Genomic DNA, 15,383 nt, shown 5'->3' on the forward strand with positions numbered 1-15,383 from the left:
TTTATCCGGGCAGCACTGGGCTGGGCTGGGCTGGGCTGGGCTGGGCTGGAAGTGGGGAGGCAGTTACTGTCTCAAACTGAAAGGATTCAGTCCTGTCACATCCGTGTGGGAGTTCTGTGAGCCCTGCTGCTGTGCAAGACACCACAGGTTCTTCTTTGGTGGATGAAACAAGGTCTGTTTATCCTCTGAACCCTGGGGCAAGGTGTCGGTGGAGGGAAACAGGCCCAAGCCTCCAACTGCTGTCTCTTCAGAAGAGTATCTGAGGGTTAGATCTTCCAGAATAAAGAGTCTTAGGGACTTTGCAGAAACATAGGAGCCTTCGTACTCACCAAGTCAGCCCTAAACTAGCACCTGAGATCCCGAGGAGCTCTGGCCCCATTTCCACGCCTGCTGCTCTTTGTTTGATGTAGAAATCCCAGCTGCACAGCGTCCTGCAGTTCACCCACCTACCCCCATCACTGTGTGGCCAGGAAGCTGAACCTCAGAGACACGAGGGGACTCCCACGATCCCACAGCTGGTTTTGATGGAAACCTAGATCTCCCTTCCAAGGCAGAGATTTTCCCAGCATGCTTCACTGCCTTGGTCCTTTCCTCGCATGACTGATGCTTCTGATTTGGTAGCAGTATCGGTAGATGTTGGCACATCCACTTTGGAAAGGTGCCGTTTGTATCTGACAGTGTATCAAAATCCCTGCCCCACCGTGCCATCATCAGCATGGGTCTTGCTCATCTTTACTTTTAATTAGCAATGCTTTTATTTTGATTTATTTGCTGTGAATGCCTTCCTTGCACCGTCAAGCCCCCTGTCCAGACAGCTCTCCCATCTGAAGGCAGGGAGTTGATGATTCACTCATTTTTGAGCTCCTCCCACAGGCCAGGCCCTGGGACAGGTGCTGGCCTTAAAGTGAATGCATCCCTGTGTCTGCCAGGAAGAAGCCCTCAGTGTGTAAACAAGGTACCTGTTCTGGCTATTTTGTACATGTTGATAGTAATTATAGTCCAGTGGGAGAAGGGCTTAGGCTCAGGGCAGGAATCACTCAGGGAACAGGGCTTCCTCCTCTGCCAGGTGGGTCTGGACAATCTGCAGTGCCAGGTCTTTGGAGATAACTGGGAATTTGGAAAATCTGGTTGGAGCCGTTCCAGCCAGGAGGAGGTGGCAGAGAACCAAGACCTGACTTTTAGGGGGGCCCCGACTCCACGAGGTCACACCAGCCCCACGTGACCCCAGGAACCCTGGGGACCCAGCCAGCTGGGCGGCACAGCCAGACCCGGTGGTTCCCTCTCATCACCTGCTAGCAAGTGGCAGAGCCTGGGGGAGAAACCTTTGCACATGCATGCATTTCAAATAGGAATTTAGCCCAAATCTATAATTACAACATTTGAGGGGGAAAAGCTCCTCCCTCTGATGCCACGGTGAGGACTGGGCGGGGGCATCACATGAGTCTGCTGAAGGTGTTTCCCCATTTGTGATCTGTGTCTTCGGCGCCTACTGGTTGCTCCAGATTTGAGCCTGTGGTGAAAACTCCTGTCACAAAGGTGGTGCTTTTTCAAATCAGAAACCCTGTGTTGTTTGTAGTCATATTGAGCAACGAAAGATTTCTCCCTTCCCCTGAAAAAATAAACAGAACTCTATCTTTCTAATGTAAAAATTTCAGAGTTTGTTTCATTTTTCATGTGTACCGTTGTTGGGCATTTAACCAGAGTACCTGCAAGAAACAAAACTGCTTTTCACTATTAACAAAAATGCTTTAAAAAGTATTCTCATTCCTTCACTGGGCCAGCCACACAGGGAATTTGACTTTTAAGTGATTTATGTTTCAGGATTAAATAGAAGAAAAGAGTTGATACACATACACTCGGATCAGGGTATCGTGTGTGTGCAGGCAGGTGTCTGAGCTCGAGTCTGGCTTGGGTCTTCTCCCCATTTTAAGTTGTGACTTTCACATTAGAACTTTTTAAGCTTTTGCTTTTATTTTTAAGAAAAGGGTGTTTTCGTAGGTCATTATTTATTCTGCTGATTCAGTTTCTATTTTCTTAAACACTAAAGGTCTTTTTTAAGGCATCCAGGCTCCAAGTTCAGTTTTGTTAGTTTTATGTGTAGGTGTCTGCTGCTCCTGGTGCTGGTTCTTACTGTTGTCTGTGTGTCTGCACAGACAGACATGCCGGTGAATACCCCAGGACAGGTCCGGTCTGCTGAGACCGAGAGGCTCCTGGAAGGACCTCGGTCCACTGCTGCGTGTCTATCTGGTGACCCACCCCATTTCTCACCCTCAGAAGTTTTGTTGGCTTCCCAGATGTCAGAGAAGCCAAACCCAAAGTGTGAAACAGCGCCTGAAGTTTAAGAAACTGTGCTTCTCTGTCCACTTCTGTCTTCCTCCCTCCTCTTGCCCACCCAGGTCCAGCCTCCTTCAAAGCTCAGCCCAGCTCTTCTTCTGACAAGGACACTCGCTGTACCCACCAACCTCAGGACTCCTTCCCTTTTTCTGTAACACGTGGTTTGTGCTCTTTGCTGGGTCGTGAATTGTGTGTGCTCTGTGACAGACTCTGGGGGGTCATCCAGTGGGCGTCTGACCTCTGCTCGATGGTCTGCAGCCTCACTGCCTCTGTCCAGGCTCCTGAGCTGGTCTCAGGCCACGGCAGGCAGGCGCCACTTTGGAGCTCTTTGGTGTCTCCAGCGCTCAGCCTGGGTCTGGTTCTCGGGGCCCCTTTGGGAGCCTGCTGTTGACCCCGTGGCCCAGAACATTTCCGCTCCACTCCCAACTGAGAAGTCACGTCCTGGGTCACTTGTGGCTCCCTTCACGGCCTGAAAGAAAAGCAGCGTCAAGAGCGATGTACTGATCACCAGTGACTTGTGAGGCCAGAGGTCTGGCTAATGCAGCACAGCCGCCCTGGGCGTCTCCCCTTCAGCAAGGTGCAGGGGTCCTGCCCTGCAGAGTGGACGTGGCCTCTAGTTCAGAATTACCTCCTGCTAAGTTACTGCAACCACGTGACCTTTTGATCTCCCAGTGGCCCTTTGATCTGCAGTAGAAGCTTGGTCCTGCAAGGAGGACAGCATGACCTAGGACACAGACAGTGGGTGATCAGTTAGAAGAAGACTTGCGCAGCCAAGGCAGCACACTTGAGGTGGAGGCAGAGTTAGCTGAGACGTGGTCTCAGATTTCAGGGAAATTCTAGCCAGATCACGAGAGGCTGAGAGAACCTTCAAGGCCCCGGGATTGTGTCCTGCCTCAAGAGGGAGACGCTTCTTACCTGTGTCCTCCTCTGGAGGCTTTGCAGGCAGACCTGGGGCATGTCACCCCTGGTCCTGCCTTTCTGCCATCTGGAGACGTGCCGGTGCTCTGCTCTCAGGACCCCGGGGCCCCTTCTGTCTGTGACCTTTAAGTCACAGGAGCTCTCAGCCACATTTCCCCTGGCACAAGGAAGATAATTGTCCCACACACACAAGTGTGGGCAAGGATGTTCACTGCTGCTGTGTTTGGAATGCAAAAAATTGAGCCAACCCACACATTCAGCAGAAGGGTACTGGTCAGTTGTGATACATCCATATTGAGAAATTCCCTGCAGCGGTTCAGAAAGAAGAGGAAGGGTCAGATGTGTGCACAGGAGAAGGAGAATCGCTCAGCAAAAGAAGCGAGTTGTAGAGTGATATCCGCAGTGTGATCCCGTGTTTGTGAAGTCGCACGTCAGCTGTGCGTCTCTGTGTGCACATGTCTGAGTGCATAACGCACAGGGTGAGGGTCCGAAAGGGCCATGCCAGACTCCTGAGCGGGGAAGAGGAGGAGGATGCGGGGAGGGGGCGGGAAGGAGGAGTTTCACTTTTTTCTCTATTTATCTTCTACAGTGGGAGCATCTTCATAGTATCTTCTTGAATGAAGAAGGTAGGGAGAGGGGGCGGGCAGGTGGCCGCGCTCGGCGTCTGTGGAAGTGACGGGCAGGTTGCATTTGGGTGCTCAGGCTTGGCTGCGATGAGTCCGGTGCCCGTGGACGTATGTTGGACGTGTGATGTCGGCCACTGGTCAGTGGGCACAGAGCACCTCTGTCAGTCATCGTAACCTTCGAGGGAGAAGGCAGCCCTTGAACACTTTCCAGCTGTGCGCATACTCAGTATCAGTTACGTTCTACTTCTGCTGGGCTGTTTCCGTTGAATGAGTTTGTATCCTTCTCTGGGGTTCACAGATCCCAGCTGCAGCTTGAAGCGGTAGGTGGGACTCCTGCTGGGATTGGCCCCTGTTTCCAGTGAGGGCGAGTTCAGTTGCCGCACTGGCCTTACAGAAAAGTCCACGCTGTCATGACTGCTCATGAGATCCGGGGCCTTTGAAAACAAATTATTGTTTGACCTGGAGCAGTTTTCGGGTTGACAGTTGTTTCCACCTCTCTAGTAAAGTCTTTGACGCAACCCGAGTATCAGTGGCACCTACTGTACCCAAGGCTTGCAGCTTTCATGCGTTGAGGTAAATTTGTTTGAAGCCAACCCCAGACTTAAATAGAAATGACTCAAATAGAAATGATTATGGTAGGTATCGAAAACTGTCTAGTAATTGCTCTTTCTTGAATCCAGCTGCGTGTGAGTTCCCTGTGTGGGCAGTCAAATACAAAGACGGCAGCTCCACCTGGCTCTGAAGCCAGACTCCAGCACGGCTGGACAGAGAGCCTGAGACCCTCCAGGACTGCACTGGGCCCAGAGGAGAAGGCAGTCGCTCTTTGTCTCTAGGTGGAGGAGCCCTGTGTCAGGCTCCCTGTGGCCTGGCCCTCGAGAGCTCCCTGCATGTCTCTCTGGTCCTCACGCTTACCGACCAGCCTCTCCGTGCAGGTGAAGACTTTTCCAGAGCACTCTCCTTCCTGGGCTTCTCCTCAAAGCCAGGCCCCAGTTCTGGAGCATCTCCTGCTGAGCCCCACCTCGCCCCTCTTCTCCGGACACCCCCCCCCCCCCGCGTGGTGAAGCGCTGCGCACACGTGCTGAGCGCTGCTCCTGGGCGGGCTTTCCCAGTCCGGCCCCTCTCAGTCCTCCACGGGGAGCAAGCCAGTGGCAAGACCTGCCAGGGTCTCCAAGCCAAGATCCCGGGAGAAGCTTGTGGCACGTGGCCTGGCCCCTCTGCTCCAGCTGGAGGGGCAGTGCGCACTGACTCTGTAACAACAGTGCCGTAAGTGCTGAAGCACATGCCTGTTTGGATAGGATCCCCCTGCCCGTGGGCCGGGGGCGGGGAGGTTCTGTGGAGAGGAGCAGGGAGGCATGTCTGGTGCAGCGTGTGTGTGTGTGTGTGTGTGGAGGGGGTTGTCTCACGTAGGACCAGCCCTTCCGGGCTGTTGGGAACGGGGAAATAAGCCCTGGGCCGCAGGACATGTGGATGGGGCTGGGTGTAGAGTGAAGAGGGTGGTCAGCATCGCGGGGTGAGGGTGGTGCCGTCTTCAGTTCTCCTTTTGGCTAAGTTGGGAGTTATTCCTTCAGACTCAGCAGATGGTAATTGAGTGCCCACCTTGCAGGAGGGACTGGGGACAAAACACAAAGAGAAGCAAGAGGTAGCCCAGCTCTGGAAGAGGCAGGCACGGAGACCCTTGCAGCGGTTCAGAGCCGTGAATGCGTGGCGGGGCGGGAGGCCCGGGGGCGCCCAGGAGAAAGTGGCCAGCCCCGTGGGGTCAGCCAGGCCTTGCCGAGGAGTCGGCCCCGTGGAGTGACCCTGAAGGATAGCAGGGGTTGCTGGGGAGTGGTGGCACAGAAGGGCAGCTGGAGCGGAAGAGGGGGCGTGGGGTGTCAGAGGCACCGGGCGTACACAGCGCAGGGCGAGCCCCGCCGGGTGAGGCTCTGCAGAGCAGGTCTGCAGGGAGCCGGGCTGGGCGAGGAGGCTCAGGGAAGACTAGGCCCCGCTCGCCAAGGCGGGGAGTCTGAGCTTGCCCTTGTGTGAAGCAGAGACTCAGCAAAGGTTCACGAACAGCCAGGTGACACGCTCAGGGTCCTTTTCCAGGGTGCCGACTGGGGGATGGGCTGGAGTGAGGGAGGGGGCACCGAGGAGACTGCTGGGGAGCTCTTGCAGTAATCCTGGGCAGAAGTTGTTAGGGACTGAACTGGGTTTTTTTTTCTGTAATCGGAAGAGTCACTTCCACAGAGAGGTCCTGCAGCGGCACCGCAGGATGCAGAAGAGTTGGAGGGGAGGGGCTCGGGGTCCGTGCAGTCCTCTGGCCATCAGCCCTGAACGAGGAGGCTCTTGTGCATGAGTGTGTTGGGTCCTGTGGATCCTGGAAGCGGGGAGAGGCATAGGAGCAAACCGGGAAGGCTTCCGCAGGGGATGCAGTTTTGCTGAGGAGTTTAAAAGGGAAGAGGAGACTTGTTTGCAGGAACCACAAGGAAGAGTAGATGTGTTTCTGGTCCCAGGTCAGGACGGCACAGTGTGTGGCTATAGGCCAGCAGGGACCCCACTGGTGACGGGTGTCTGGCCCACGGGCACTGGAGGGGTTGCAGGCTCCTTGGGTGAATGGCCTTGGAGTCTGCAGTCGCCAATTTGAATGAGAAGCTAAAGGTGGTTAGTTGGTTAAAACCTAAAGCAGAGTTAAACGACTCTACTGGCACTGTTGTTGTTTTTAGCCACAAGAAAATTTAGCCATTTAAATGTAGCCTGGTTTACTGCAAATTTGCCATTTTTAGGTGCTCCTAATAATTCAGTACCTGGTAGGCGCTGCAGGTGGACCCCGTGCCTGCCACACCTGCAAGGGAGCGCCCCAACCTGACTTCACAAGCTGGGGGTGGGGCCGTGGCACAGCTGAGGTCGGGCCCACATCCCCGGAGGTGCTTCCCCCTCGGGTCTGACCCCTGGGACATCTCTGTGTGAGCCGGGGCAGAGGTGGGTGTCCGGCCCCAGGTCTGGATTGAGAGCCCCTTTCTCTCCTTTCAGTCTTCGCCATGGCCAGCACAGGTGTTCCAACACTCATGACTGAGCAGGGCACCTCCGGCCAGCTCTGCCCTCTCTTCCAGGGGGAATCGAGTGGAGGGAGGTGAAGGTCGGGGCCGGGCCATGGCTGCTGCAGCCCCTGGCAGAGGTGAGGAGGCAGACGCACCTGGAGTCTGAGAGGGAGCCTCCTTCTTAGGGCCAACTGTGGACGTGGTGTTTGCTTCCTAGACGTTTTCCAGTTAAGGGAAGGTTGTGCATGCAGAGCAGGGGAAGGAGAGGCCGCCCCCTCGTCATCTAAACGGCTGCAGAGGGACAGCTTCCCCACCGTGGCGTGGTCACTCGGAGCATCTCGGACACAGAGTGGAGCCCAGACCTTGGCTTGAACCCTCTGGTCTTGGAAACTGTTCCCGACCAGGGCAGTTAGAGGCCCTCCTGAATGGTACTCGTCGGGGCCTGGTGGTGGTGGGGCTGGTCCGACTGGAATTTCCCTGTTCGGTGAAAGCCGTTGTCCAAGAGACCAGCCCCACAGCCTCCAGGGGAAGACACTCCCAGATCTGCCCCAAGAGACTGTTAGTTCAGACCGCATGGCAGAGCCCCTGAGCCCTGGCTGGCGGAGCAGGAACAACGTTCCCAAAGGTTTGCGTCATCTCCCTGGTGCTTCTGAGCCCAGGGCTTCCCGGCAGCTCTGATGGGAGCCGGTCCTGCTGCTGCGTCCCCAGTGGTGCCGTGGGGACTGCGCCACCAGGCACCCCCCCCAGAGCGAGGGACCGCTGACCTCCCCACATGGGCTCTTCCTTCTGTGCCTCTTGCCAGAGGATGCAGCTGTCAAAATAAAAATAGCCCTCGGCTTGCGTTCAGCAGCAGCTGTGGGGGAGGAAGGGCTTGGTGAAGTGTTGCCCCTCCAAGGGAGGCGCGGGACCCTGACCAGCCCACAAGCAGAGCAGAGCGAGGAAAACGCCCCTCTCCTGTCATATATGGGGGTTGGCACCCAGACCATGGTTCATAAGTGACCTATGAGCCAGACACATCCGGTGCGATCTCTGACCAGCCACTCACCTGGCCCGTGGAGGACACGCTTCCTTCACAGCCTCTGTCTGCTCCCTCCACTCCAGCCCCCGCGCTTTCCTGCTGCCCTCAGCTCGTGCCCTTCTTGTGCGGCTCACGTACTGGCCTTTACCACATCCCGCCTTTGTGTGTCCTGACCCTGACCCGACCCCGATCCCACCCATGCAGGACTGGCCAGCTTCCCAGGAAGAAGCGTCCAGCTCTGAGTCAGTGTTCGGTCTGGTCCCGCGTGGAGGATGCGGCGTCGGGTCCTGAGGAACCGGGCACGCTGCTCAGAGAGAGCTTCTCAGGTGCCCAAGCCCTGCAGGGGTCTCACTCCACTGTAAGCAAGAGAGTCTGAGGCTCACCTGCTCAGTAACCTGCAGAAGGGGCCACCGTATCATGCCAGACAATGCTGCGCTCTTCGAGAGGGGAGCTGGGAGCTGGATTTACGAAGTGAGCGGCCCCTTCCTGCCCGGAGGGTGAGGGCGGGGCCCAGGCGAGTGGCAGACTAGGTGGGAGCGTGGCCCTCCGGGCGCCCACGCAGCCTGGTCTGCGCTGGCCCTTTATCAGCCCCTCCAGCTGCTCAGTGTTTCACAGATCGCATCTAATCTCCTTGTTTAAAAAAGTCCTGTGAAAGAGGGAAATTCCCTCGTCCCTCTCTCTTCGGGGTGAGGAAGGGAGCTGGGCACGAGGCCTGGTCTGGAGCCCAGCAGTCCCAGGCTGTCTCAGACATCTCCGACACATGGAGAGAAGCGTGACGTGTGATGTGCTGGCGAGCTCCAGGCCATCAGACCGACTGTGAAGCGTCGCTGTCCGACCAGGGCTCAGCACACCTGTCAAGGGCCAGGTGGTGAATAGGTTCGGCTCTTGGCCCTAAAGGTTCGAGGCAGCACTCTGCTGTGAAAGGGGCTGCAGGCACCATGCAGGTGGACAGGGGCTTCAGTCTGTTCACCTCTGTCTCACGGCAGGTGACAGGGAGCACAGCTGGGCTGCACATGCCAGGAGCCTGTGCTGGGCCTGAAGCCTGGAGCCACTGAGTCCCCAATTCAGGCAGTCCTGAAAACTTCTGAGCATCTGGCCTACCTCCACCTTAGTGGTAATTTTCCACTGCTAGTGAGACCAGCATGGCATCCTGCTGAGACGGTTTAGAGCATGGAGTGAACTGCAAGCGGAGGTGTTGCCGTTTAAGACCGCTCGGCCTGGCCTGCCGAACCATGGGGGCCTCTGCCGGCTGGGCACGGTGCTCTTGGGCACGCTGGAACTCAAGATTCTAGAAGTGGGTCTCCCTTCCTTCACGTAGCGACCATTCATCGCTAGTCTCTGAAGAGAGGTGCTGAGATGCTGAGGAAAGATGACTAAGACGGGTCCCCGCAGCATGGAAGGCCTTGGGGCCCACGGGAGAGGCTGGCCGTTCACCAGCACTTGTGTCCCCTGTGCTGGGGCCCCGGTGCCGGGTCTGTGGGGCAGTCAGAGGAGCAGCCGGCGTCGCCAGAGGACTCCTGAAGAGGGGAAGAGCGCCCCGGGGCGGGCTGGGCAGGAGGGTGCAGGGCTTTGAGGGAGACGCAGGCAGCCAGGGCAGCTGGGGCTCGGGGAGCTGGGGAGGGGAGCCGAAGGACTTCAGAGAGGGTCTTCTTTACTCTGCAGATGGGACGGGTTTCAGTAGCCGAGAGGCACGATCAGATAAAAGTCTGCCTTTGTACCTCTCACGAGCTGGGATCTGTGCGGTGCTCCTGAGGTGCCCACCTACGCTGGTTCCTCAGGACGGTGGTTTCTGGGCACGTGTGGTGCAGCATAGATGCGCGCCAGGCCGCGCTGTGGAACTGCCTGGTTTGGGGAGATCGCTGCAACCGGCCAGTGTTTGTGAGCCATGTCAGGCACGCAGCCGGCCCCCAGGCAGTGGAAATGGAAGGAGGGGGAGTGGGCGGTGGGCTGGAGCGGGTGGTGCCTGGCTGCCGCCGCGTGGCCCGAGAAGGCCGGCATGCTGACTGTGCCCACTTTGGCAAAAGTAGCTTGAGCCAAAATAAGCATTTGGGTTCTCCACCTGCTGACCTGACAAGTCAGATGGATGTCATTTTTTGACTAACCTGAAAGAAGCCAGCAGGTGCTAGTGGGCTCTCATTTGCATTTTTTTCTCACAAAATCAAACCAAGGGCTCAATCTTGTCCCTGCACTCTGACCGTCGCACCCTCCCCACCCCATCGAGCACCGCAGAGTTCTTGGAAGTTGTTATTTGTGGCAGTGTCTCCTAAATTTAGCGGGTGCAGGAAGAATCAGCGGCAAATGGGCACGTTAAGAAAATGCATCTGCACTTTAGAGTTCAGACCTGACGGGTTTTGCGTGGCTCAGCCGAAGCGCTGTGTTTCTCCCCCGTGACTTCTCACAGTCGTTCTTGGAGATTTTGTTATGGTGCGAAAGAGAGCTGGCAGACCCTCACCCCTGAACCTGCCTGCTTTTGTGTTTCATGCTGATTTCCGGTTCTGAGTCCACAGCCACACATGCGTTTTTCCAGATGTGATTTCTCTGTGGACATACTCCTGTTTCGTGCTTTTTCCCCTTGGAAATGTTACTGGCTGTGTGGCAGCTCTTAAACTGAGGAGAAACAGTAATTACAGTGCGTGTGCCACGTTCGTAACTACTTGGACACCTTCACTCGCTTTCTCTGGGGTGAGACGCGGCGCAGGGGGGTCTCCTGCCGGGGGGTGAGGTGGTCATGCCGGCACGTTCGTCCCAAAGCAGTTTCAAGTCAGCCATTGCCATCTGTTGGGTCTGTGACCTTCAAAAGTGTGGCCAGACTAATTTTTTCAGAGTTTACCTACCTTTAGGTTTGTATGAAAGTGTGGAAGTTGTCAAATTCAGGGACAGAAGGTAGAATGGAGGTTGCCAGGCGCTGGGGAAGGTGGGAGTTAGTGTCTAATGAGGACCTAGTTTCCATTCTCGAAGATGAAAGTGTAAATATATTTAATGCCAGTGAACTGTATACTTAAAAATGGTTAAAATGGTAAATTTTATGTTATGTCTATTTTATGACAAAGAGGTCGTGGAGAGAGTGACTTTCTCAAGTGGGAAAGACTTTTTCTTCTTAGTGTATAAACTGATCTTGCTTCTGATCAGACAGTTCAAATTTAGTTTTTTTAATTTTATGTTTCTTTTCTGGAGTCCGAGTTTGTTGGGAATGTGGTGACGTTAGCTCTTCTCGGGGTCCTGGCCGTCCTTTCTCAGCCCGTGGGTGGGCGTGTGACGTCAGGCAGTGAGGGGCGTGCGGGGCTGCAGAGCCCGGTCAGCACAGGCCCGGGGCCCCGAGACGTGCTTGTCAAAGCACCAGCGCCGTCTCTGCGGGGGGCCCTCCTGCGCACCTTGGTTGCTCCGGGCCCTGAGTGGGATAGGTGACAAACCAGGGTTCCTAACTGTGTCGCTGTTGCTTGCATTTTCCAATTCAGGCCCCCCAGGGGACTCCCTCTCCTGCCCTGCAGAAGGTGGGGTGATTTTCTGGCTGGTCTTCGCTGGCTGCACTGGGAGAGAGCAGACAGACTCTGAAGGGCTCTCTCTGGAAAGCAGCATGTCATCTGAGTTCTTCAGAAGACTCTTACTTGTGCTGTTTCAGAAAGAAAAGAGCACGGAATTTTAGAAATTGTACTTGAAACAAACGAGAGTTTGAGCCTTTTACTGGTCCTGAAATCAGAATCTTGGCCCTGCTTTTCAAGTACTTGCCGTCGCATCATTTGAGTGTGATCTGGTTTCAGGCCCAAAGAAAGGCAGAAACTGTACTTTTGGTGGTTGCTATGCTTGTTGAAACAGAAAACTGAAAAATATTACAGCTTTTGAGAGCATGCACTTAGAAAGCTTTAACCTTTCTTCAAGAAAAACCTCTGGAATACACCTTCTTCTCAGCCAAGAAGTGCCGATGGCTTCTTTCAGAACCTGGTACAGACCTCCATCGCAGAGCTTCCCCTGGGGGGCCTCGGCCCGCTCTCACTTCTTTCCTGTGTTTCCCTGACGTTTTCCCTGCACACATCACACTCATCGATGCGTCACTTGGCATTGTGATTACTGCGTGAGCATCTGCCTCTCTCCCCACCCCCAGTCCCCGGCTCATCAGCACAGGACGCGGGAGGCCATGCAGAATGTCAGGCAGCCCAAAGCCGTCAGTCGCCGTTCCTTTGCCTCTCCTAGAAATCTCGACCGTCTTGACGAGCTTGCTTTTGGGCTTCAGCGCCTGCTTGGGCCAGCTCTGTAAACTGAAAATCTGTAACTTGACATTTATTGCTTCCTAAATGCTTCCTAGTGACTTTTCCACTAGTCACTTTTCTAAAATATCATGGAAATACTGAATTTTTATTTACTTAGTGAGAATTTTAGTTCAAGGGAGGTAACCAGTCTGAGGGACTTTTCATGTTAGAGGGAGTATGAAGGAGGAATGCCACACAGGAAGTTCTACAGCAGTGGAGATACTGCTGGTGTTTTTATTGCTTACGAAGTTTTCAGCTTGTTCTAGGGTTTTTTCCTCTAATGAGATGTTCTTTCTTTCTTTTTTGCTAAACTTTCCATAATTTAGCTAAACATACCTTGTCCCTCGTCTCTGCCTGTACGAACTCCAGCGGTGAACGGCCCTTGTTGGGGTCCAAGTAGGTGAACAGTCCGTTCCCCGTCAGGCTAGAACATTGGCAGAGCCCAGCCCTGTGACACTAGGGCAACTATAAGCCTGTCTGGCCTCCTCGCAGCATTGAGGCCCTCTCGCTGCTTTCTGAATTAGTAACTGGCTGAACTGTACGAGTGTGCAGGCGTCTGGAGCCCCTTTTCAGGTCCCTCATGTTCTGCCGTCTGTGGCCTCCGGGAGGGAAGCATTTTCGTGTTTGTTAATGACTAAGCTAAGATAAATAGATGTTCTTGGGTGGTGAGCAACTGAACCTTTTTGACAGTTTTGACTCCTTTCTTTACTGAATTTGCATAGTTCCTTATTGTCATTCTCTGGTGAGCTGCTTCCTGGCTGCGTCCCGTTGGAGGAGACAGGTGGGAGGCTGCTGTCAGAGCACGCGTGCCGTGTGCCGTGTGCCTCGCGTGGCGTGGCTGCCAGCCCAGCTCTCTCGTTCTATGGTCACCAGAATGAGGCATGGGCACTTTGCAGTGTTTGTCTGGTGTGGCCTTCGTGTCGGTCGATGTCACCTAGTTCTCGTCACTCAGCAGACATTAGTGAGTGCCTGCTGTCTGCCCGGCATCGCTCCAGGGAAGGTGGTTTTTGCTGTTGCTCTGTTACGTTTCCTGTGCCTGCCTTTGGGTAGGGGATCCGCGGAGGTGCGGATGCGAGGCCCTCGGCTCTTCCTTAGATGCCTCACGGACGGGAAGCTGTAGCTGCTGCCGCCAGCACAGCTCAGGAGGGTGAGGACCCTACGTGGCCGGCAGTTCCCTCCTGGCCCCCTGGGGGCATGGACACCGGGACACCCCGGGCACTGCTCCCGGTTTGCTTCTGTGCATCAGGCACCACAAAGGCAGGGGCTTCCTGCCGGGGCCTGTGTTCCTGGGAGACGCTCGTAAGGACTGAGAGCCGCCCCTCTGGCTGTCCTCCATTTCTTTGTGTTTCCTTCCTCCCGACCTGCGGGCCGGGCTGGCGTTCGGTTATGTGGGCTCCGTCAGCGCGAGCAGGCGTTTTCACCCTGTCGTCTGGCGCTGCTCTCGCCGACAGCCCGCGTGGAAGGGAGAGTGGAACCCGAGAGCCTCCCTCCCGGTCCCTGGAAGGACGGGGCAAGGGAAAGCGGGGGACGTGTGTGGGCGGAAGGCGTTTCCCAAGCCTCTGGGCCTGATCCCTGGCCGACTCTCACTCGCGAGTAGATGGGAAAGGCAGTTGAGTCATTTCCCCATGGACACATGAGGGGCAGCACGTGTCCACACCAGGCACAGGACGGACGGAGTGAGACAGCTTTTCACAGTGTTGTTTCCTTTTACGCTTTCTTTCCCTTTAAACCTGGGCTCTGAAGCCTGCCTGGCTTGGAGGTGCTTTGGAACCTCAGGCAGCTGGGACTCTGCGCCCAGCAGCGTCCCTGGAAGCCGGCCAAGGCAGCGCAGGCAGCGGCGGCGGAGTGAGGCTGGGTGGGCAGCTCTGCTGCTCCACGGCCTCCTGCCAGCAGCCGCCCTCCACACCTGGGCCTGTGTGGCCCTGCGCGGGCGAGCGGCAGTAGGACCCATCTTTGTCAAGACTCAGAAGAGCCTGTGGTGCAGGATGTAATGGTGGACCCAAAACTCAAAATACACACACGTGAATTAAGCAGGAAACTCTCCTTTGACCTCTCCGTGGGGAAGGAAGGGGAATCGTGTCGCTTGGGTCTTAGATGCGGACAGCAGATTCCACTCTGAGCCGCTCCAGCGGGAAGGTGTTTTGTGAAGAGACAGCTGAGAGCTTGTGGTCTCCTCGGAGGAGCTGGGGAAACAGGCTTCCAGCTGAAGCTCCAGGAGCAGCACCCAGACCGCAGCACACAGCTGCCACCTGATCTCCCACCACGTCCGCCACCTGCACCTGCCACACAGGTGCTCTTTACCTGTCTGACTCTTCCATGTCCTGTTTTCAAATCCGCCTCTCGTAGGTGTGTCAGATGATGAAACCAGGCCTGAGTCTACACCCAGCAGCAGAGGAGGTTGAGAAACCTGGTTTAACGTAGCTTCTGTGTTGAAAAGTGGGATTTCCGTCGTGGGGAAGGACCACGCCGTTCCTCACAGCACACTGCACAAGCAGATGCTGCACAGGGGTTTCTGACCACCTGCCCTGACAGTAGAACGTTAATGACCTGCTGTGGAAAAGTTGCAAATAATTCTGCAAGACAAGTTGTTTCGACTTTGACTGCTGAGGGACTCTTGGCTGTCTGTACCACGATCCTACATTTCTCTCCTTCGTTTTCTCTCTTAGGTCAGTTATTTTTCTAGCTTCTGGTATGTGTCCTTCATTAATTATCTATGACATGGTGGCCAGGTTCTATTAGGTTAGGCTACCAAGAGAGGAAGTTTTAAAAGTGGTTCATTTAAGTCTTAGTGAAACCATATTCTTTTGCAGAGGTCACTGAGACCTATCTAGATTTTATATTTTTACTTAACATGGAAGACCTTTTGCACTATACTTTAAATCCCTCCAAAGAAGAAGCAACCAAGGTTTTAATAAAACTCAAACTTACCATGATTTTTGTAGTATGAATTTACATAAACATTTTTATAGATTTTACAGCAAACTATATGAAGATCATTTTTTTTGAAATTGGGTCATTCTTTAAAAAAAAAAAGTATTAGTTTGGTATGCAAACTTTTACTCTTCTGAACAGCAAGCAAAATAAATCACATTGTTTCCTGTGTGTGAGGCCCCTGTCCCGCATCAGTGACGTTGTAACCCCCCCAACCCTCCGACTGTCCCATAACCTGTCATCATGTTACTGTTTCTACTGTCAGCGTTTCCTCTCTGACCAGTCAGGATCTTAAATG

General features: G+C 54.8%; 1 protein-coding gene across 11 annotated transcripts in view; it reads left to right on the plus strand.

Moving 5' to 3' along the window:
* DUSP22 (dual specificity phosphatase 22) overlaps positions 1 to 15,383 on the plus strand; it is a 56,760-nt gene that overhangs the window by 19,785 nt on the left and 21,592 nt on the right. Inside the window, exon 1 of one of the 11 annotated variants that reach the window (XM_032462373.1) lies at positions 14,518 to 14,820. The exons of the other annotated variants lie outside the window; for them this stretch is intronic. The gene's annotated coding sequence lies outside the window, so the exon portion shown is untranslated. Of the gene's footprint in view, positions 1 to 14,517; positions 14,821 to 15,383 lie in introns of those variants that run through there. 11 annotated transcript variants of the gene reach the window in all.

The sequence above is a fragment of the Camelus ferus genome, chromosome 20, assembly GCF_009834535.1.
Source record: "Camelus ferus isolate YT-003-E chromosome 20, BCGSAC_Cfer_1.0, whole genome shotgun sequence".
Lineage (NCBI taxonomy): Eukaryota > Metazoa > Chordata > Mammalia > Artiodactyla > Camelidae > Camelus > Camelus ferus.